This window comes from Ambystoma mexicanum, chromosome 2q (genome assembly GCF_040938575.1).
Source record: "Ambystoma mexicanum isolate Mex_15411 chromosome 2q, UKY_AmexF1_1, whole genome shotgun sequence".
NCBI classification, from domain to species: Eukaryota; Metazoa; Chordata; class Amphibia; order Caudata; family Ambystomatidae; genus Ambystoma; species Ambystoma mexicanum.
Genome location: NC_090924.1, coordinates 324,636,806 through 324,658,814, shown reverse-complemented (window position 1 = coordinate 324,658,814; position 22,009 = coordinate 324,636,806).

The window sequence follows — 22,009 nt, the reverse complement described above, 5'->3', positions numbered from 1 at the left end:
AAAGGATGACAGCTGGTTTTCAATATTATGGTCATGGATGCCATCTTGGCTGTCGGATGGACTGAAGATTATAGTTGGATGCATTATTTTGGCTGGAGCTGCACTGATCATAATAAGATTTTGGAAGGCCCGGAAGGCACGCACCACAGACGAGATGATCGAAATGGTCGGTATGCACCCCTTGATGCCAGCAGATGACGGCCAACACACAGGCACAATAATAAAAGAGAGAGAGAATGTCATGATGCCTACCTCCAAGGAACCAGGCCGGGCCCAGCAACCCCAGAGGCAGACATCATTTTCCCCAGGGAAGTCTCAGCGGGCCCAAATCGGGGCCCTTTGGACTCAGTCCTGGCGCCTTAGGCGCCAGGCTCATAGAAGAGGATATGTGTTTAAGTGCTTGGGTGCACACTTACCTGATGCAGACCTTGCTGCTTCATCCAGGCCCTCTTGAGGCCTGAATGGGACTACTTTACCTGTAGGACTACTTCACCACCCGGGTGTGGTCGGGGAAGGCTACATATCTGATTGGTGGAAGGATACATACCAGGAACTTCTTCCAAGGCTATTTAAACCCCACCCAAACAGCCACACATGCTTCGGGTTGTTCTGCACCTAGCAGCTGGACGCTCACCGTGTCAGCTCCTGCATCCTGACTTCAGCCACGCCTGCCAGCACCCTGGAACACCTGCAAGGGGAGAAAGGAAGAGAATAGGAGAAGAAAAGCCCTTACCTGCTAAATCTGCATCCCGGAGTCATTTCTCCAACGGCCCTGAAAAGGAAGACATCATTTTAAAGGCATTTTGTTTCGATCGCTGCAGCGCTGCATTTTACTCACCTTTGCAAGGCGCTTCCATCTTCAGCAGCGATCTTCCGGATTCAGCTACGCCCCGGCGCCTAGAGGAAAAAAGACAAGAACAAAGGTGAGAGGGAGAAAAGGAATAAGGAAAGCTCAGTTTCCTTTTAAGTCTTACCTGTTGGATTATTCCCACTGCATTTCGGGTCCTGCCGCTTCCTGGCATCTCCGGACCCCGGCCCCTATGGGGAAAAAAGACAAAGACATTGAATGAGCGAATGCAAAGACATTACCTGAGCGCTCATCCAGAACTGTTTCACTTCGGGTCGGCGCCATATCTCCGGCACTCCGAACCCCGGCCCCTAAGGGGAAAAAGACAAAAGCATTAGCGCTTGCTGCAATTAGACAACGAACATTATTATTAAGCTTGAACTTTTGAACAGAACTTTTACAGCGCCTTACCTGAACAGTCAAGCTTACCTGAACTCCCATCAATCCTCAATCCAGTGAAGTAACTGGGTTTCAACGCGCCCCTGCATCAGAAGCAGGATGGAGAGCTCATCCTTCCAAACCCTAAGGTGAGGCTTCACGGGGAATCGTGGAGGAGGTATCGTGGAGGGTTGGAAGGGAGTGGGAGGCTTGAGCATTGTTCCACAGTTGGTAATACTCCCTTTTCACGCACAGGAGGGTATCCAACGAGCCAGGGAAGCCAGAATAGAGGGGCCCTTCTTGTCCATCTTCAGAGTTCTGCGCCTTCGACGCCGCGCCTCTGTGGGAACCAGGTGAGCGTTACAGAACGCGAAGCCTCACCACAATTTCCCACCTGGGCGCTATGGAGACTTCCGAGACAGATCAGCTGGCCCATCTTTTAGGGGAATTACGGGCAGAAGTGCACTCAGCCCGCCAGGAGACTAATGCTCTCAGAAGGGAACTAATCCTATCCAAGGAAAGAACTGATGATCTGGCCAAAAGGTTATTGCAGGGCCAGGCAGAGCACACTCCTTTACCTGTTTCCGGAGATATTTCTACAACAATGGGTTCGAATAACCCGGTACAAATCAATCTACCTGGACACATGCCTTTGGCCCTGCCGGAACGTTTTGCGGGGGATCCCAAGAAATATGCCGTTTTTATGAACCAATGCCGTTTACACTTTTTATGCAGGCCCGGGGCCTTCCCCAACGACCAGACCAAAGTAGCCTTTGTACTATCTTACCTCAGTGGCTGTGCTGCCGATTGGTCTATTCCATTGGTAAATCAGGATGATCCCATTCTCCGGGATTTCCAGGGCTTCCAGGCCAGCATGGAAAGATTGTTCGCTCGACACTCGCAGGCCCTTGACAACGAACTGCTATCCTTATGACAAGGTAATCAGGATCTTTTGTCCTATATCGCCACCTTTAATAGACTAGTTGTGGAAACCGGATGGCCTGAAAATAAAAGGATCACATTGTTTCATCGAGGCCTGCGCGGAGAGCTTAAAGATGTTATAGCTCAGATAGTAGATCCACCCCAGGCCTGCGCAGACTACATAGACTTAGTGGTTCAACTTGATCACAGACTTCAAAATAGAAAAGCAGATCGGCTCAAGTATGAAACCAGAGTACCTATCAAGACCCACGTTAACTCCAAGAGTACTGACGTTTCCGAACCTATGCAAATTGGCAGTGTTAAAGGACCATTAACGCAGAAGGAACGAGAGAGAAGGCGACAAATGCAACTTTGTCTGTATTGCGGAACTTCCGGTCACTTTCTTCAAAGTTGTCCAGTTAAACCACCCAAGAAGGTGGTTGGAGCCACTGATAACGAGTTATTGACACCTGGTTCGGGAAACGACCTAGCCCGACAAGCGTAGGGGTCCGCTTGCCGAGCTTGAAAACAAACTCTTTGACCTCGCATTTTGTCATGCCAATGGTGCTTGTGAACCCAAAACAGCCTCAGCAGTTGCATGCTATAAAAGCATACATAGACAGTGGAGCTATTGGAAATTACATAGACCGTGAATTGGCTTCCAGGATTAAGCTTCCTCTCCGCCCGAAAGTAACCCAAGATGTAATTACTACAGTTGATGGAACCGAAATAGCCTCAGGGCCTGTAACGCATTCCACAGTTGAAATCACTCTGGTGGTTCAGGACGGACATCGGGAAGCAATCGTGTTTGATGTGATCAAGGCCCCACAATTTCAAGTACTTCTTGGTATCCCTTGGTTAGAAACACATAATCCGAGAATAGACTGGCGAGCAAAGAAGATAACTTTTCCTGATTGTGAACCAACCTGTTACCCAAGGAATCCAGCTATGGGTCTAGCCTCTGTAACTTCCACCCCTGTACAGCTACCATCTGAATACCAAGAATTCCAAGACGTTTTTCAGAAAGAGCAGGCTAACACCTTACCTCCCCATCGATCTTACGATTGCCAAATCGACTTGGTACCCAATGCACAACTACCTTGTAGTAGGATTTATGCTCTTACTGAACCTGAGAACCTGCATTTGCGCCAGTATTTGGATCAATACCTGGCCAATGGCTTCATTCGCCCATCAAAGTCACCAGTCTCTTCCGCTTTGTTCTTCGTACCTAAAAAGGAAGGAGACCTTAGGGCCTGTATTGACTACCGCGCCCTAAATCAGATAACGATTAAGAATCGTTACCCTTTGCCCCTGATACCTGAGCTTATCGGCCAAGTAAAAGATGCTCGTGTGTACACCAAGCTAGATCTCCGAGGAGCTTACCACCTGGTACGTATAAAAGAGGGCGACGAGTGGAAGACTGCATTCCGCACCAAATTTGGGCTCTTCGAATATCAAGTAATGCCCTTCGGTTTGTGCAACGCACCTGCCGCCTTTCAGTACTTCATGAATGATGTTCTTCGGGAACTTATCGATGTTTGTGTCATCGTTTATATTGACGACATCCTGGTGTATTCCTCCTCAGAATCTGATCACAGAAACCATGTTAGGGCAGTTCTTGAGAAATTGCGCCAGCACAAATTATTTGCCAAGCTCGAAAAATGCGTTTTTCATACCACAGAAGTGGAGTTTCTCGGATTCATCCTGACACCTCAAGGAATCCGAATGGACTCGCGGAAAGTGGACGCCATTCTCAAATGGCCATCTCCTAGCTCTGTGAAGGGAGTGCAAAGCATGCTTGGCTTTGCCAATTTCTATCGAAGGTTCATCCCGGAATTTTCTCGAACTGTTCAACCCATCACAGCTCTCCTAAAGAAAAATAAACGCTTTGAATGGACTCTTGAGGCTGAACAAGCCTTTCAGGACCTGAAAACCAAATTCACCTCTGCACCTGTATTGAAGCACCCACGCCCAGATCTCCCTTACATTGTGGAAACCGATGCATCCAGTTCGGCCATGGGAGCTGTCCTGTCGCAAAGAGACCCAGAAACTAACCAACTACACCCTGTAGCCTTTTGGTCCAGAAAATTCTCTCCACCTGAACTCAATTACGCAATTACCGACAAAGAACTACTGGCTATTAAATCAGCTTTCAAGGCTTGGCGTCACTATCTTCTCGGTGCAAGACACACCATCACCGTAATTACGGACCACAGAAATTTGCAGTATTTAAAGACGGCCAAAGCTCAATCTTCGCGACAACTCCGATGGGCTTTATTCTTTGCGGAATTTGATTTTGTAATTACCTATCGCCCTGGCTGCAAGAATGGTAAGGCAGATGCCTTATCCCGGATAGGCATGGAAGAACCCAATTCGAGTTTAGAACCTGTGCCAATCATACCGGAACAAAGAATTCTGGGCTTGACTTCATTGCAAACCATTGAGGACATTCAAGCTCAAGTAAAACAGCTTTTTGACTCTTCTGCCTTACTGGAATGGAGTCAAAAGGGTCCTCACTACACCGTTAAGGATGATTTATCCTACTTCCAAGAGCGGTTATTTCTGCCAAGTAAAGAATTGCAGGAACTTGTCATTACCCGTCATCATGAATCATTAATGGAAGGACACCCCGGTATCGCGAAAACAGAAGAAAAGATCAAACGCCACTTCTGGTGGCCTTCTTGGAGAAAAGACATAAAGTCATTTGTGTTGTCTTGCGGAATCTGTGCCCAAAATAAGAGTCAAAAGAAAAGGCCAGCCGGCCTACTTCAACCTTTGGACATTCCACCAGCACCTTGGCACACCTTGTCAATGGACTTTATAACTGACCTGCCTCCTTGTGGTGGTTACAACACGATTCTCGTAATAGTGGGTCTATTCTCCAAAATGGCCCATTTTATCCCTTTAAAAGGATTGCCGTCAGCTTCCACCTTGGCCAAGGAATTTATGGAAAATATAGTGCGGTTACATGGTTTCCCTTCCATATTAGTCTCAGACCGTGGAAGTCAATTTATCTCCCACTTTTGGAAGAAATGTTGCCAACTAGCACAAATAGACGTGCGGTTATCCACCAGCCACCACCCCCAGACCGACGGACAAACCGAGAGAACCAATCAGACTCTTGAGCAATATCTGCGGTGCATGTTACACCAATCCGAGTTAAATTGGAAAGACATCCTTTGGATTGCAGAATATGCATCCAACAATTCAGTGCATTCTGGAACCGGACAGACTCCTTTTTATACCCTGTATGGTCACCATCCTCGGACCTCTGACCTAGATCCACCTCTGACCCTGGAGATGCCTGCAGTAAATCACCTACATTCCACAATAACCCAAGCCTTCAAAGAAGCTACAACCCACTTACAGCAAGCCAAGAAAAAGTATAAAGAAAACGCTGATTTGCACCGAAGTAAAACTCCTCCTTACCAAGTAGGAGATCAAGTATGGCTAGCAACTAAACATCTACCCCTCAAGGGTCAGCGAACTTTTAATCCCAGATTCATTGGGCCTTACCCCATCAAAGCTATTATCAACCCAGTGGCCTTTAAACTCGATTTACCATCCAACATGCGGATTCATCCCGTTTTTCACGCATCTCTTCTAAAACCAGTACAACCTGGAACCAGACTGTCTGAGCCCCCAGGCCCTGTCCAAATTGATGAAGAATTAGAATTCGAAGTGAAAGACATTTTAGATTCCAAGATAGTTAAGTCGAAACTCTTCTATCTTGTTGATTGGAAAGGATATGGACCTCAGGAAAGATCTTGGGAACCCAGTAACTATGTTCACGCACCACGATTAATTCAACGATTCCATCGAAGATTCCCGCACAAACCAAAACCCCCGGAGGAAAAGACCTTGGGAGGGGCCTTGAGGGGGGGTACTGTCATGATGCCTACCTCCAAGGAGCCAGGCCGGGCCCAGCAACCCCAGAGGCAGACATCATTTTCCCCAGGGAAGTCTCAGCGGGCCCAAATCGGGGCCCTTTGGACTCAGTCCTGGCGCCTTAGGCGCCAGGCTCATAGAAGAGGATATGTGTTTAAGTGCTTGGGTGCACACTTACCTGATGCAGACCTTGCTGCTTCATCCAGGCCCTCTTGAGGCCTGAATGGGACTACTTTACCTGTAGGACTACTTCACCACCCGGGTGTGGTCGGGGAAGGATACATATCTGATTGGTGGAAGGATACATACCAGGAACTTCTTCCAAGGCTATTTAAACCCCACCCAAACAGCCACACATGCTTCGCGTTGTTCTGCACCTAGCAGCTGGACGCTCACCGTGTCAGCTCCTGCATCCTGACTTCAGCCATGCCTGCCAGCACCCTGGAACACCTGCAAGGGGAGAAAGGAAGAGAATAGGAGAAGAAAAGCCCTTACCTGCTAAATCTGCATCCCGGAGTCATTTCTCCAACGGCCCTGAAAAGGAAGACATCATTTTAAAGGCATTTTGTTTCGATCGCTGCAGCGCTGCATTTTACTCACCTTTGCAAGGCGCTTCCATCTTAAGCAGCGATCTTCCGGATTCAGCTACGCCCCGGCGCCTAGAGGAAAAAAGACAAGAACAAAGGTGAGAGGGAGAAAAGGTATAAGGAAAGCTCAGTTTCCTTTTAAGTCTTACCTGTTGGATTATTCCCACTGCATTTCGGGTCCTGCCGCTTCCTGTCAGGACCCGGTTCAAACTCCTCCTTCTCCTCACCTGAATCCTCAGACGAACGGTCCTTAAGTACCTTTTCGGATTTCTTATTGTCCTTCTTCCTTTCCTTGGGTTGGTTATCCTTTAGTTTCCGACCTTTTCTTTCGTGTAAATAAGGCCTAGCCCCTCCAGAGGCCACCGTGACAGAGATGAGAAACTGCCCAAGGAGGCCCCCAGGAGGGCCAGCCTCGCCCCAGGGAAAAAGCCGGAAGGCAGAAAAAACCCTGGTTCTGATGTAAGTGAGAGTTGTTTCCAAAGACCAAATCTAGTACTGAAGTTAGTACTGTAAGATGAGAATGGCTCAATTACACAGAAGAATATAACGAACCAAAACATACAAGGAAAAAGTATATATAGTAGGATCCCCTAACACCGAAGAGATAGAATACTAAAGTTTAAGTAAGAACGGCTAGTCGCCGGAAGCCAGAAAGAAATTGAAATGAAAGTCGCTAAAGCTGTTCGCGTACAGAAAGGAAACACAACCGTTTGCATGTGAATTACAAGCGGCTGGTTTCGTTTGGCAAGACGCCGTGCATGCAAACAGGGAGGAGGAAAGAACTAAGAAATGGAAGTTTGCGAAAACAGTTCGCGTACAGAAAAGAAACACAGCCGTTTGCATGTGAATTACAAGCGGCTGGTTTCGTTTGGCAAGACGCCGTGCATGCAAGCAGGGAGGAGGAAAGAACTAAGAAATGGAAGTTTGCGAAAACAGTTCGCGTACAGAAAATAAACACAGTGGTAGAGTGTTAAATAAAAGCGGTATGGCAAGGCGCCGTGAATGCAAGTCGTGAATGAAAGCTGAGAAAGCAAGCCGGGAGGATGAAAGTATAGTTACAGAAGGCGGACAGACAAAGGGTAATGATAGTACACAGGCAGGTAATCGTACAAAAGGAAAAGAAAGAATAGAAAACACAGATACAAAAATAGATGGACCCCGGGAAGGGGGTTCAGGATACAATAGAGTAATCACAAGAATCACAAGAGTAGCACCGAAGTGCAAGCGAAGTAGCAAGAGGAAAACAGATACAACGCACCGGCAAAAGGGGAGGAGTCGGCTTTTATAGTGTAGTCAGCCATGTTGGATGAAGACTAGAGCGCTAAAGCCGCCAGTAATTCCATACCTTCCAACCACCGATCCTGACAGTATACCCCCTTTTCCTCGGGGGTCCCCCTGGTTTGCCCGGGTGGAAACGGTGAAATCTCCTAACCAATCGGGGTGCCTTGATATGGCTCACTGGTTCCCAGGATCTCTCATCCAACGGATAACCTTTCCAATGCACTAGGTATTGTAACCTACCCCGGTGGTACCGGGAATCCACCAAATAAGCCACTTCGTATTCTTCAGGTGTGGGTTTCACCTGCGTACGTACCCTGTGGACTGGTCTTTGGAAAGGATCTTTCTTGTATTCCTTGAGTAAGGAGACATGGAAGACCGGATGTACCTTCTTGAGGTAACCAGGGAGCTTGATCTTAAAAGCAACCGGATTAATCCGTTGCACAATGGGGAAAGGTCCGAGGAACCTGGGGGAAAATTTACCAGAATGAACCCACCTGGGCAGGAAACGGGTAGACAACCAGACCAATTGGCCCACCTGCCACGTAGGGTTGGGGCTTCTACTCTTGTCTGCCCATTTCTTTTGAGCCTGTTGAGTGGCCAGGTGAGCCTTTTGTGCAAGTTCATGTACCTCATGTAAGTCCTTCAGAACCCCGTCCACAGCAGGAATCTTGGTGGAAGGGGTACTGAGCCAGGGCAAATGTTGGGGATTATACCCATAGGTACAAAAAAAAGGACTCATCTGGATGGACGTATGAACTGCATTGTTGTAGGCGAACTCTGCTTGTGGAAGGAAGCGATACCAACTTTCCTGCTGAGGACTACAAAAACATCTCAGATACTGTTCCAGACTGGCATTCAACCTCTCGGTCTGTCCGTTACTCTGAGGATGGTAACCCGAAGAGAGAGCCCTGTGAATTCCTAGTGATTGGCAAAGAGATGCCCAAAATTTCGAAGTAAATTGAGGTCCTCGATCTGAAACCACAGTCCGAGGCAACCCATGCAAGCGGACTATATCCCGAAGGAATACGGCTGCTGTCTCTGAGGCTGATGGAACATGCTTGAAAGCGGAGAAGTGAGCCAATTTACTGAAAGAATCGACCGTTACCATGATCACAGACATATCTTCCGAAGGAGGGAGATCCACAATAAAATCAGTGGAAATATGTTCCCAGGGACGTTCAGGTAAGGAGTCCTGCTGAAGTAGACCTAGTGGTCTCCCGGTTCGATGCTTGTTGGAGGCACAAACCGAACATGTAGAAACATACTGGCAAACATCGTTCCGTAGGGTAGGCCACCAAAAACCCCTGCGTAGCAAGTTATAAGTCTTCCTGATGCCAGGGTGTCCTGTTAAAGGGGAATCGTGGCACCAGGACAGGACTAGAGTCTGGAGCTTTTTGGTAGGAATAAACAAGGCATCCCCATGATAATATAACCCATCCTTGCCTTGGAGGATAGAGGATGGAGGATCAGAGCCTGTTTGATATTGAGGTACCAAATCTTGAAGAAAGGATAGAGTGGACGCCATAATCTTAAGCCCTGGGAAGACCAATTCGTGTCCCCTGTAGATTCCAGAGCCTTCCCCTAGACTACGAGACAGGGCATCCGCCTTCAAATTTTCTGTGCCCGGAATGTAGGTGATGTTAAAATCATATTGCAGGAAAAAATAGGCCCACCTAGCATGGCGTGCATTGGTGCATTCCATCTGTTGTAAGACCCTAAGGTTACGATGGTCCGTTCTGATGTCAAAGCTGTGAGCAGCCCCTTGCAACAGATGGCGCCACTCTTGACAGGCTAACTTGATTGCCAAAAGTTCCCTTTCCAGTACTGAATAGTTGCGCTCACTCGTAGTAAGAGTCCTTGAAAAATAGGCCACTGGATGTTCCACCTCGTCCTCAGATTTCTGTAGTAGGATAGCCCCGACTGCACCAATGGAGGCATCCGTTTCCATAATGAATGGTTTAGTTGGGTCTGGCTGGATCAGTATGGGTGCCTTGGAAAAGCATTCCTTGAGTGTTATAAAGGCTCTTCTGGGGTCCTCATCAAAGACGAACCTTACTCCCTTCTTTAACAGAGAGGTCAGTGGAAGCACAGTATTTGAAAAATTGGATATAAATCTCCGATAAAAGTTAGCTAAACCCAGGAAACTCTGTAGCTCCCTGATATTAGTAGGTTCCTTCCATCTTCGGATAGCCTCGATCTTGATTGGGTCCATCTCTATGCCCTCCTTAGATAGGATAAATCCTAAATAGGATACTGACGTAGCTTCAAATTTGCACTTTTCCGGTTTGATCAGCAACTGATGGGACTTAAGGCGCTGCAATACCTGTACAACAAGTCTTCTGTGTTCTGAAAGAGTCTTGGAAAATATCAAGATGTCATCTAGATAAACCACTACTGTTATGAATAACATATCAGAAAACACCTTATCCATGTATCTTTGGAATATAGCTGGAGCGTTTACAAGTCCGAAAGGCATGACCCTATATTCATATAGACCAAATGGGGTGCGGAATGCCGTTTTCCACTCGTCTCCTTGTCGTATCCGCAGAAGGTGATAGGCACCTCTTAGGTCGAGCTTCGTGAAATATACAGCTCCTTGTACAGCTTCTAATATATCCCTTATAAGTGGCATGGGATATCTGTCACGGATGGTAACCTTATTTAATCCTCGATAGTCTATACAAGGACGTAACTCTACTGAATCCTTTTTAGGGATAAAGAATAACGAAGCTCCACAAGAAGACCTGGATTCACGGATAAGTCCATTCTGTAGATTTGCATTTAAATATTCTCTAAGAGCATTGCGTTCCAGAAGCGATAATGGATACATGCGTCCAAAGGGTACTACGGCTTCTGGTATCAAGTCGATGCTGCAGTCCTCTGTCCTATGAGGAGGCAGTATCTTGGGTATGGTATCCAGGAATACTTCGGAAAATGCCTGATACTGAAGAGGGACAGAAGAAATGACCATGGAATTGTGAGTAGATCTTCCTTCTTCCAATCTGGCATTGGTGGTTTGGGTAATAGGGTAGTCCATACAGTTGGTCTTACAAAATAGAGAATCAAAGCTGACCTTATTGTCTGTCCAGTTAATGTGCGGGTTATGCCTTCTTAACCATGGGATTCCTATCACCACAGGAAAATGAGCGGCCCTGATCTGATCAAACACTAAGATCTCTTTATGTTGGCCCATCTCCATCTTCAGCGGGAAAGTCTCTGAGGTGATGGGTCCAGAGGATAAAGGCCTGCCGTCAACCCCTTCTACTGGAATAGGAGTTGACTTGAGTCTGGTAGCCACCTGGTGTTCAGTGGCCCAATTTAGGTCCATAAAATTGCCTGCTGCTCCGCAATCCAACATTGCTAATACCTCAGTGGGGGCAGTATCGGACAGCCACAGTTTTACCTTGAACACCATCAGGCTGTTTTCTTCCTTGTTGTCTAAGGTTCTTGAGTTGTTGCAAGGGTATTTGTCAAGTCCCCCGACACTTCCCTTGCAGCAGAGCGGGGGCTGAAGTTTCCCTTCCGTCGAAGGGGTACCTCCGGGCAGTCTCTCAGTAGATGTTTGGAAGACCCACAGTACATACATAATCCTGTGTCCCGTCGTCTTCTTCGTTCGTCTGGCGTCAGGGGTCCTCGAGTGGCTCCTATCTGCATGGGTTCTTCTGTCAAGGCTGAGGGTCTTGCTTGAGGAGAAGGAGATGGGAGCCTTATTGTTTGAGGAATTCCTCTGGGTCGTCTTCTTTCTTGTCGCCTTTCCTGTAGGCGATATTCGATCTGGAGTGATAATGTTACCAACTCTCGGAAAGATGTAGGTCTGGCAACTCTAGCAAGCTCGTCCTTAATCTCGTCGTGAAGACCTCGTCTAAAAATGGTCTGTTGGGCCGAGTCTGGCCAGTCTGCTTTAGCTGCTAAACTCTGGAAGCGGGAAACGTAGGTTTGAAGATCAGAGTTACCTTGACAAACATCCAGAATGGCTTCCAAGGAGGAGTAGAAGACCTCCGGTCTGTCAAATCTTTCCTTGAAAAGTTCTACGAAACGGTCATAATCATTTAGGGATGGGTCATTGTTAGTGACCAACGGCGTGACCCAGGATAATGCGTTTCCTGAAAGGTTTGCGATGATGAAACCGACCCTTGATCTGGCCGTTTCATAAGCATGTGTCCTGAAAGCAAAGTACACCTTACAAGCATCAAGAAAGTCTTTTAGACCTCCAGGGTACCCGTTGTACTTGCCGAAAGAAAGAGGCATAGTGGGTAAGTCACCATGACCCTCCTGACGTACCACTACTTGTTGTCGGAGTGCAACATTTTCCGTTCTCAGGGCTTGAACCTCCACAGTTAAATTCTGCATAGCTGCAAACAGTTCTTGGTATTGCTCCAATGATGCCATAGTGTGAATTGGGTGTTGTATGCTGTCAGGACCCGGTTCAAACTCCTCCTTCTCCTCACCTGAATCCTCAGACGAACGGTCCTTAAGTACCTTTTCGGATTTCTTATTGTCCTTCTTCCTTTCCTTGGGTTGGTTATCCTTTAGTTTCCGACCTTTTCTTTCGTGTAAATAAGGCCTGGCCCCTCCAGAGGCCACCGTGACAGAGATGAGAAACTGCCCAAGGAGGCCCCCAGGAGGGCCAGCCTCGCCCCAGGGAAAAAGCCGGAAGGCAGAAAAAACCCTGGTTCTGATGTAAGTGAGAGTTGTTTCCAAAGACCAAATCTAGTACTGAAGTTAGTACTGTAAGATGAGAATGGCTCAATTACACAGAAGAATATAACGAACCAAAACATACAAGGAAAAAGTATATATAGTAGGATCCCCTAACACCGAAGAGATAGAATACTAAAGTTTAAGTAAGAACGGCTAGTCGCCGGAAGCCAGAAAGAAATTGAAATGAAAGTCGCTAAAGCTGTTCGCGTACAGAAAGGAAACACAACCGTTTGCATGTGAATTACAAGCGGCTGGTTTCGTTTGGCAAGACGCCGTGCATGCAAACAGGGAGGAGGAAAGAACTAAGAAATGGAAGTTTGCGAAAACAGTTCGCGTACAGAAAAGAAACACAGCCGTTTGCATGTGAATTACAAGCGGCTGGTTTCGTTTGGCAAGACGCCGTGCATGCAAGCAGGGAGGAGGAAAGAACTAAGAAATGGAAGTTTGCGAAAACAGTTCGCGTACAGAAAATAAACACAGTGGTAGAGTGTTAAATAAAAGCGGTATGGCAAGGCGCCGTGAATGCAAGTCGTGAATGAAAGCTGAGAAAGCAAGCCGGGAGGATGAAAGTATAGTTACAGAAGGCGGACAGACAAAGGGTAATGATAGTACACAGGCAGGTAATCGTACAAAAGGAAAAGAAAGAATAGAAAACACAGATACAAAAATAGATGGACCCCGGGAAGGGGGTTCAGGATACAATAGAGTAATCACAAGAATCACAAGAGTAGCACCGAAGTGCAAGCGAAGTAGCAAGAGGAAAACAGATACAACGCACCGGCAAAAGGGGAGGAGTCGGCTTTTATAGTGTAGTCAGCCATGTTGGATGAGGACTAGAGCGCTAAAGCCGCCAGTAATTCCATACCTTCCAACCACCGATCCTGACACTTCCTGGCATCTCCGGACCCCGGCCCCTATGGGGAAAAAAGACAAAGACATTGAATGAGCGAATGCAAAGACATTACCTGAGCGCTCATCCAGAACTGTTTCACTTCGGGTCGGCGCCATATCTCCGGCACTCCGAACCCCGGCCCCTAAGGGGAAAAAGACAAAAGCATTAGCGCTTGCTGCAATTAGACAACGAACATTATTATTAAGCTTGAATTTTTGAACAGAACTTTTACAGCGCCTTACCTGAACAGTCAAGCTTACCTGAACTCCCATCAATCCTCAATCCAGTGAAGTAACTGGGTTTCAACGCGCCCCTGCATCAGAAGCAGGATGGAGAGCTCATCCTTCCAAACCCTAAGGTGAGGCTTCACGGGGAATCGTGGAGGAGGTATCGTGGAGGGTTGGAAGGGAGTGGGAGGCTTGAGCATTGTTCCACAGTTGGTAATACTCCCTTTTCACGCACAGGAGGGTATCCAACGAGCCAGGGAAGCCAGAATAGAGGGGCCCTTCTTGTCCATCTTCAGAGTTCTGCGCCTTCGACGCCGCGCCTCCGTGGGAACCAGGTGAGCGTTACAGAGAAATTGCGCAAGCAGATCATCACCAACCACCTGGACCCACGATCTGTGAAGCTCGAAAACCCAAGAAACCCAAGAAGCTACATAGGGAAGTGGGTATACTGCACACCTGGAGGAACCTGTGTATATATGTATTGGTCATTTGAAGACCATGTTAACCACTATGGACATTTGGGAGGAGTAACTAAAATATGGAGAGTGAGAGGAGATAAGGAAAAGGATATGTTTGTGGTCGACAAGTCGACCAGAGGGGGGACTGAAGTGGGAGAATGGAACAAAAGGCTCCCACCAATCCCCTCACACCCCTGGCCTAGAGGATCACGGCCCAGGCACCCGCCACGAGAGGAGTTTGCCCATCTACCAGACGACCAAATACCCTGGTACAGGAACATACAGATGTGCCCACCCGTGTGCCCACCCGCCTGCCCACCAGCCTGCCCTGCCCATGCCGACACCTGCGGCATGGATGGACTCGACTGAACCATCCAACACTAAATCAACACATCGTTAGAGATGCCATGACGACCTAGCCAACGGTCAGCACACCCGTGCAAACATGCACACTGGACACTCCCACACCAATCCACATGAAGAACATACTCAGTGCTATGACGTAGGTGACGGACACACCCACTGACACGCATCTTTATTATTTTTCACATAGGCTTTTCAAAATGCAGAAACGCAAGACGCACAATGAACTCATCTAAAAAGGCTTGCTCACGCTTCTCCTAAACCCATGCATCATAATGAGAAATATAACGAAGACACGATACTGGGGATAAAGCAATATGATACCATAACCTAAAGCGCCTGTGTATCAAACGGCTCCACCTATGCACCAGGCCCAAGTAGGCCACAAGCAAGAGCTTCCATGAACATTGAATGAGCAAGAGTACAGTTGCTGACCCTGCAGAATGAGCCCGGCGAGAGCAGACAGTCAAGGGCACAATGCTGCAAACTCGCATGCCGCAAGCCGACGCCAAGGTCACACCTGCAAATTAAGCCAGGCACACAGTGGAAAATGCAATATTAATTGTGCAGAATTCTGCCTCAACCACGGTCTCACCTCACGTGACCAAGCCGAACCTAACAGGGTGCCAGGCCCAGGAGGAGGGAGGCGCCTGGATCCCACGTTTCAAGACACAGGCAGATACAATTAAGCGACTCAATGGACATCTGCGCAAGGGAGTAGTCTGCCTTCCAGCATATGAATAAATCCTCACATTGTCTGCACATACCCATAGTGATACATTGTTGCAAATGACAGGTGCACCACGAGCTGGGAACAGCGATGGTCCCAGACTGGGGGGCTCGCGAGTGGACCAATCAGAACATGGGGCTCTTATCACTGACGCCATTAACATTGACCAATCCTCAGGGGTCTTCATGTAACAATTTTCATGTATCAAATTGAAGGGACAACCCAAGTATACCACCTGACTAACCCTCGACCACTAATAACGCTCTCTATACGTATGCTATACTAACCCTACCACTCGAGGAGCCAATCCCGAGTGGCGATAGGTTTTTTGCTAACTTTCCCAGGTGACGCAAGTAGCGCGTCATACTAAGGTAAAAAGGGCCTGCGAGCCCCACGATTGAGAGAGAGTGTCAGGACGGACGCGTACGATCCTTGACCCATCCCTGCTGTTTTGTTTAATAAACAGCAGAATCTTCTTGCTTCTTGCGTGTGTCTCATACTCAATTTTTTGGGATATACGGGAGGGGTTGGGGCCTCCTTGCCCGGAGGTCCGCGGACGGCCCAGCGGACCCCGGGAGAATTTCACCCCGACAACAGTAATAAGATATAGCAAGCCGGCATATGAGTCTCCTGAGCAAAGCAGCAACTGGGGTCTGGAGAAATATACTGAGAAAGAGATGTAATCTCTAAGGTCTCAAGAGACAAGGAGAGACACAAAAAGAAAAGCATTATCTGAGAATATTTATAAATATAGGATGGGATATAGAAGGGATGGGAAGAAGGAAAAAGACAAAACTGATGGGTTAGCGCTTATACAGAATGAATGAATGGTTGGTCAGAGTTTGCACAGACTCAATGGTAAGAGCATTGAGGATATGAGAGCACACAGTATTGACTGTATGGAAAAGGAAGTAATGAATCCTAAATCCAGTAGTGACAAGGGAAGATCTAGAAGAGCTCTTCCCAATACATGAGTTGATAATAGGTCCGTCCAGAGTAAATTTCGAGGATGAGGTAAACTCGAAAAGCATTGGGGACGCAATCGATAAAGTCAATCATCATATGAAAAGTAAGGAAGTCCCGTAAGGGACAGGTAAAAATGATTGACTCAAGTACACGGCTAATTCGCCCTTAAAATAGCAGTCCCGCAGTCAGAGAGGGGACTCGCCATTATATGTGAGCATGTTAAGGCCATTGTCAAGAAAAAGGCAATGCAGGACCATTGTCCCTGCCAGAAGCAGGCAAACGATGATGACAAATGTGAGCTTTTTGGATTTCACAGAGTTTGTTAAAGAAAGGAGAAGGGGTCAGGTCCATAGCATTAAACAAACATACCACGGTGAATAAACAGAGGCAGTTGACCGAGATAAAGAATTGGGTTTATAGCATGGGAAAAAGGAAAGCTTCGAGGTAGGAACTTCCAGAATGATTAAGAAAACGTATGACGGATTCGAGGTATGAAGAAAAGGCCAATGAAAAGACCTCCGCCTGTGGTATGACAGAACACTTCTTTGGTATATGAAGACGATAAGGATTCATGCAGAATAACCAGCTCAAACAAAAAGGGGTAACTAAAAAACCTGCCTGCATATTAGCAGTTGAATAAAGATGGGGCTGCCCAGAATCAGACGGTGCAGCAGACAAGCGCCAAGAGTGCAGCAAAACTTTCAGACATAGTAGTCACTTATGTAGACATGAAAGAGCATAAACACGGGTTTGATATCCCCATGATTAGGAAAAAGGAATATTTTTGTTATAAGAGAAGAGACATGTCCGGGTCATTTTTGTTGTAGTTAAGACAGACATAGGTTCATATATTGGGGTAAATTGAATGACAACATGTCATGTTTGGCATGAACAATTTTTTATGACCGCCCCCTTCGCCATTGAGGGGGCTGTCAGTATAGTAATGGGATGTTCTATGAAGTTAGTTATTGAATATGTATTAATTGCTATGTAGGAAGAGCCTAAAGACACGTTGACGTCTCGGAAGGCTTCTGCTCATGGGGTGGTCATATTGAACATAGCGATTAAAAGGATCAGGTGTAGAGTAATGAACCCTGCCATGTTTGTACTGAAATCACTGGCAGAGGGTGAGCATGCATATGATTGGGCTAGATGATGAGAAATGTTATGATAAAGCTCCCGAGAGTGAAGGGAAATACATAGTTGGACAGTTGTTTTGTTAGAATTGATAAGTGGGCAAGGATATAGGGGATCCACTGTGGTACAGCACAGGGCCAATGGAGAGTTTTGAAGTGGTATGAAGTGCACGACTACAGTCTCACTTTTCAGCACGGCTGCAGAATTAGTGGCATTGATTGTCGCGCTCGAGAATTATGCAGACCATGAAGTAATGGTGTACAGTGACTCTGCCATTGTGACAGCAACTGTGCACGCAAGGTTAGCACGTTGGGAAAAAGGAGGGGCTACCTCAAGGAGGACGGCTCTCCGGTGTGGTACGTAGCATTATTAGACCAAGCTTATAGGACTATTATAACTCCCAGCAGCCATCACAGTTGTAAAAAGAGCAGCTCACACTAAAAGGGTAGATTTTAGTTCACATGGAAATTAAACTAATAGGGAAGAAAATGAAATGTGTTGTATGTATAGAAGTATGTATGTTAGTTGAAATGTTTAAAAGTAGAAGAAAGTATGATGATAGTGAGTATGTTGAATTACTGTGATAAATGTTTAGATTTTAAAGAGTAAGGACGTAAGGAGAAGCTCCTCAAGATAAGAAAGACTTGTGGACGTGGAGAGGGTGTTCTTTAAACCCCGCTAAGCCATTGTGGCAACAAAACAGTATTGGTGAACCAGTGATGTTTGTAGCCTTATTAATGGTGGCGTTGGAATGGCTACACTAACCTGTGCATTATTAGAGAAAACATTACCGCAACGAGTGCAAAGGACTGGTTTATTTTTTAAAAAACCTTGGCTTGGAAGGTTTGGTCTAATTGGCGACATCTTATAGTAGTGAACAAAGAAAGTAGTTGATACAATCAATACATTAAGTCCATGGAGTCGCGTCTCACCAGGTCTGGGGTTTAGCCAAGTACAAGACCCCTTGCAACATAGTGTAAGGTATAAGTAACCTGGAAAGAGACTGCGCCTAATTTTTGCAAATTAGTTTTATTTCTCAGAAAATTGCCCTTATAGTTGATGACACGTGTTTCGGTCCTCCAAGGACCTTTTTCAAATCAGGGCTATTGATTAGTCTTAACATCATATAATCATTGAAAAAAAGAAAGAAAAAAAATGAAAACATAAGCAAATGGTCACATTGGTAGACATGTGTATATATCCAAAATAAAGTGATGATAAAAGATAATAAGATTAAGTATGCATTGAAAGAAAAATACATAAACACATAAGTGCATGGATGTTAGAAATAAAAAGCCAGACAATAATTGAATGGGGAATAGGGGTTGGAGAAAGCAGGGTTGAGATTCGGAGAAAAATAGATGCAAAGTCTTTGTTAGTTATGATACATGATGCATTTACAATAAAAACATTATTATGGTCATTCATATTCTTTCATGTCACAGAATATATGGAGAAGCGTGTTACCTTGTAGTCATGTAAGATGCCCCTGTCACATAATGTGAAAAATGAGCTTCCATATATCGAAAGGGTAAATCCCTGTAAGTAAAAAATCATATCATAAACAAACTCTTATTTTACCCTAATATGAAAACTAGATTGTGAAAAATGGACTTAGTATTGGGTTTCCAACTCCAAAATAAGCGTAGCCTGCATATAAAGTGTGCCAAAGTTGCACGTATTCTTAAATATCAAAGTCTGTTAAGTGAAAATTACACGTAAAAAAAGTGTTCGCACTCCTAATAACTCAAGGTGCAAAACTTTGGAGCCACCTACTATAGGATTCATCACTAAATTTGGAAACGACCATAAACATGTGAGAAAGATTTTGGCCAAACACTGGCATCTTTTGAAATTGGATGACCACATTTTTAAGTTTATTGACGACAAACGAAGAATCATCTTTAAGAGAGCACAGACACTTAAAAACAAACTAAGTCCTTCAGACTTACCAGACCTAACAGGGGGAACATCCAATTGGTTACAACCCACTAATGGCTTCAGGAAATGTGGAACCTGCACCATTTGCAAACATGCACATGAAATAACGGATTGTTTCAAGAGCAGCAACAATAAGACTATAAAAATCGAGCAACCCATAAATTGTAGGACGAAATATGTGGTTTACACGATTATATGTGTATGCAAACTAGTCTACATTGGGAGCACCATCAGGGAACTCAGGACTAGGGTGCGTGAACATCTTGCTAAAATTGGAAGCCAGGACATTGGCAAGAGAAACATCAATTGGATAATAAAGCTGATATTAAGTTCATTGGTCTTCAAAAGGTATCCCTCGGAAGACGCGGAGGTGACAGAGAAAAGAGACTCAGACAAACAGAGGCGAAAATAATTTGTAAATTCAACTCCACAGTACTTGGACTCAACACAGATAATGAAATGGTGTCCTTTTTATAACAATAATTAAGCTATATTATAGTGTTTGGAAATATGTTTACCATCTCATTCACACTATCATACACTAAGGCCTCTCCGACTATGACATTATTCGACATGTCAACACAGAAGCAGTTCCCTTTAATTCCGCTTTTCTGACATTTCTAATACATTAACAGTAAACGTTTTTGATGTGCAGACCTTTTTTTCAAACTTACTACTTTACTTTATGTAACTCACCATATATTTTTATGGTATTTTCAGTCCATTACAATATGGCCGCCAGTGAACACGCGACTAAACATGGAAAAAGGATAGACTGTGGTATCTGCTACCTTAGCAACAGATATAATGACAGAGAGGACGCATAATGGCGCCCCCTCGAGACTTGTAGCAACTTTGCGATCGTACGCGCTTATTCTGACAGCAGGTAAGAGAGCGTCTGACTTTTCATGGCCTGCCGCATCCGAAGATTCATGCGATTTTCGCACGTGCGTTTGTTACTTGCATAAACTCACTTAAACGCTTTAACATGTAATATCGCGCACGCGATTGTGCGCCTCCAGTATAGAGTACGTGTCAACCCACCACTATGATTTCACGCGTTTAAGCATTCACGCGTTTAGCTAAGATGCGACTATCTTTCGTCACCCACTAGTTTGTGCACGCGTACGTGCGTTTATTACTTACCGGTTGCTTTAATGTATTTGGATCCCGTTATTTTAATGATTACATATTTCTCGCACGCGTATGTGCGTGTCTTTTACGGATCAGACCAGTAACTCCATTTATGCGTGTATTTTTTCACGCGAAAGTGCATTTGAGTCTTCGTACGTGTATACGCTTTTCTACGTGTAATTTTGTATGCGAAAGTGCACCTTGAGTTATTAGGAGTGCGAACACTTTTTTTACGTGTAATTTTCACTTAACAGACTTTGATATTTAAGAATACGTGCAACAGTGGCACACTTTATATGCAGGCTACGCTTATTTTGGAGTTGGAAACCCAATACTAAGTGCATTTTTCACAATCTAGTTTTCATATTAGGGTAAAATAAGAGTTTGTTTATGATATGATTTTTTACTTACAGGGATTTACCCTTTCGATATATGGAAGCTCATTTTTCACATTATGTGACAGGGGCATCTTACATGACTACAAGGTAACACGCTTCTCCATATATTCTGTGACATGAAAGAATATGAATGACCATAATACTGTTTTTATTGTAAATGCATCATGTATCATAACTAACAAAGACTTTGCATCTATTTTTCTCCGAATCTCAACCTTGCTTTCTCCAACCCCTATTCCCCATTCAATTATTGTCTGGCTTTTTATTTCTAACATCCATGCACTTATGTGTTTATGTATTTTTCTTTCAATGCATACTTAATCGTATTATCTTTTATCATCACTTTATTTTGGATATATACACATGTCTACCAATGTGACCATTTGCTTATGTTTTCATTTTTTCTTTCTTTTTTTTATGATTATATGATGTTAAGACTAATCAATAGCCCTGATTTGAAAAAGGTCCTTGGAGGACCAAAACACGTGTCATCAACTATAAGGGCAATTTTCTGAGAAATAAAACTAATTTGCAAAAATTAGGCGCAGTCTCTTTCCAGGTTACTTATACCTTACACTGGTTTATTTTTTGCATATAGTAGAATATGTTGATTTTGGATAGTTAAGTGTTTTGTGATCAAAAATATTATTACTGGGCACACGTTACGCACAATTAAAGAGTTATACTAAGACCCAATGATCCCTATTAGTATCTATATATAGACTCAGATATATGATCACAAGGGTATGTCCCTTTCCTTTTGAGGTAGATTAAGTTATCATAGCCAAGAATCATAGCACAAAAGGTGTTTCCTGGATGGAGAATATGGGAATTATTAAGAGTGAAGTATGGCCCTTATGATTGTGTTAAACGAAGAGTCTGTGGATATATAAGATTGATGCTTGTGAAAAAACAGGTTTTCATGGACAGGTCACCAGCAGGTGAGTAAGGTCTGTAAGAAGACTTAATAACTTGCTCAAGGAAGAGAATGGAGTAAGTAAAAAGACACTAAAGAAAGGATGGTTGTGGTGCTTACCACTGGCATTACATGCTTTAAGAAATTGGACAGATTTAGGAAAACCATCTTGTTTCACACAAGAGTGACAAGGAGGCGAATGAGGATACTTCTCATACCACCATATAGAATTAGGAGTGATGCC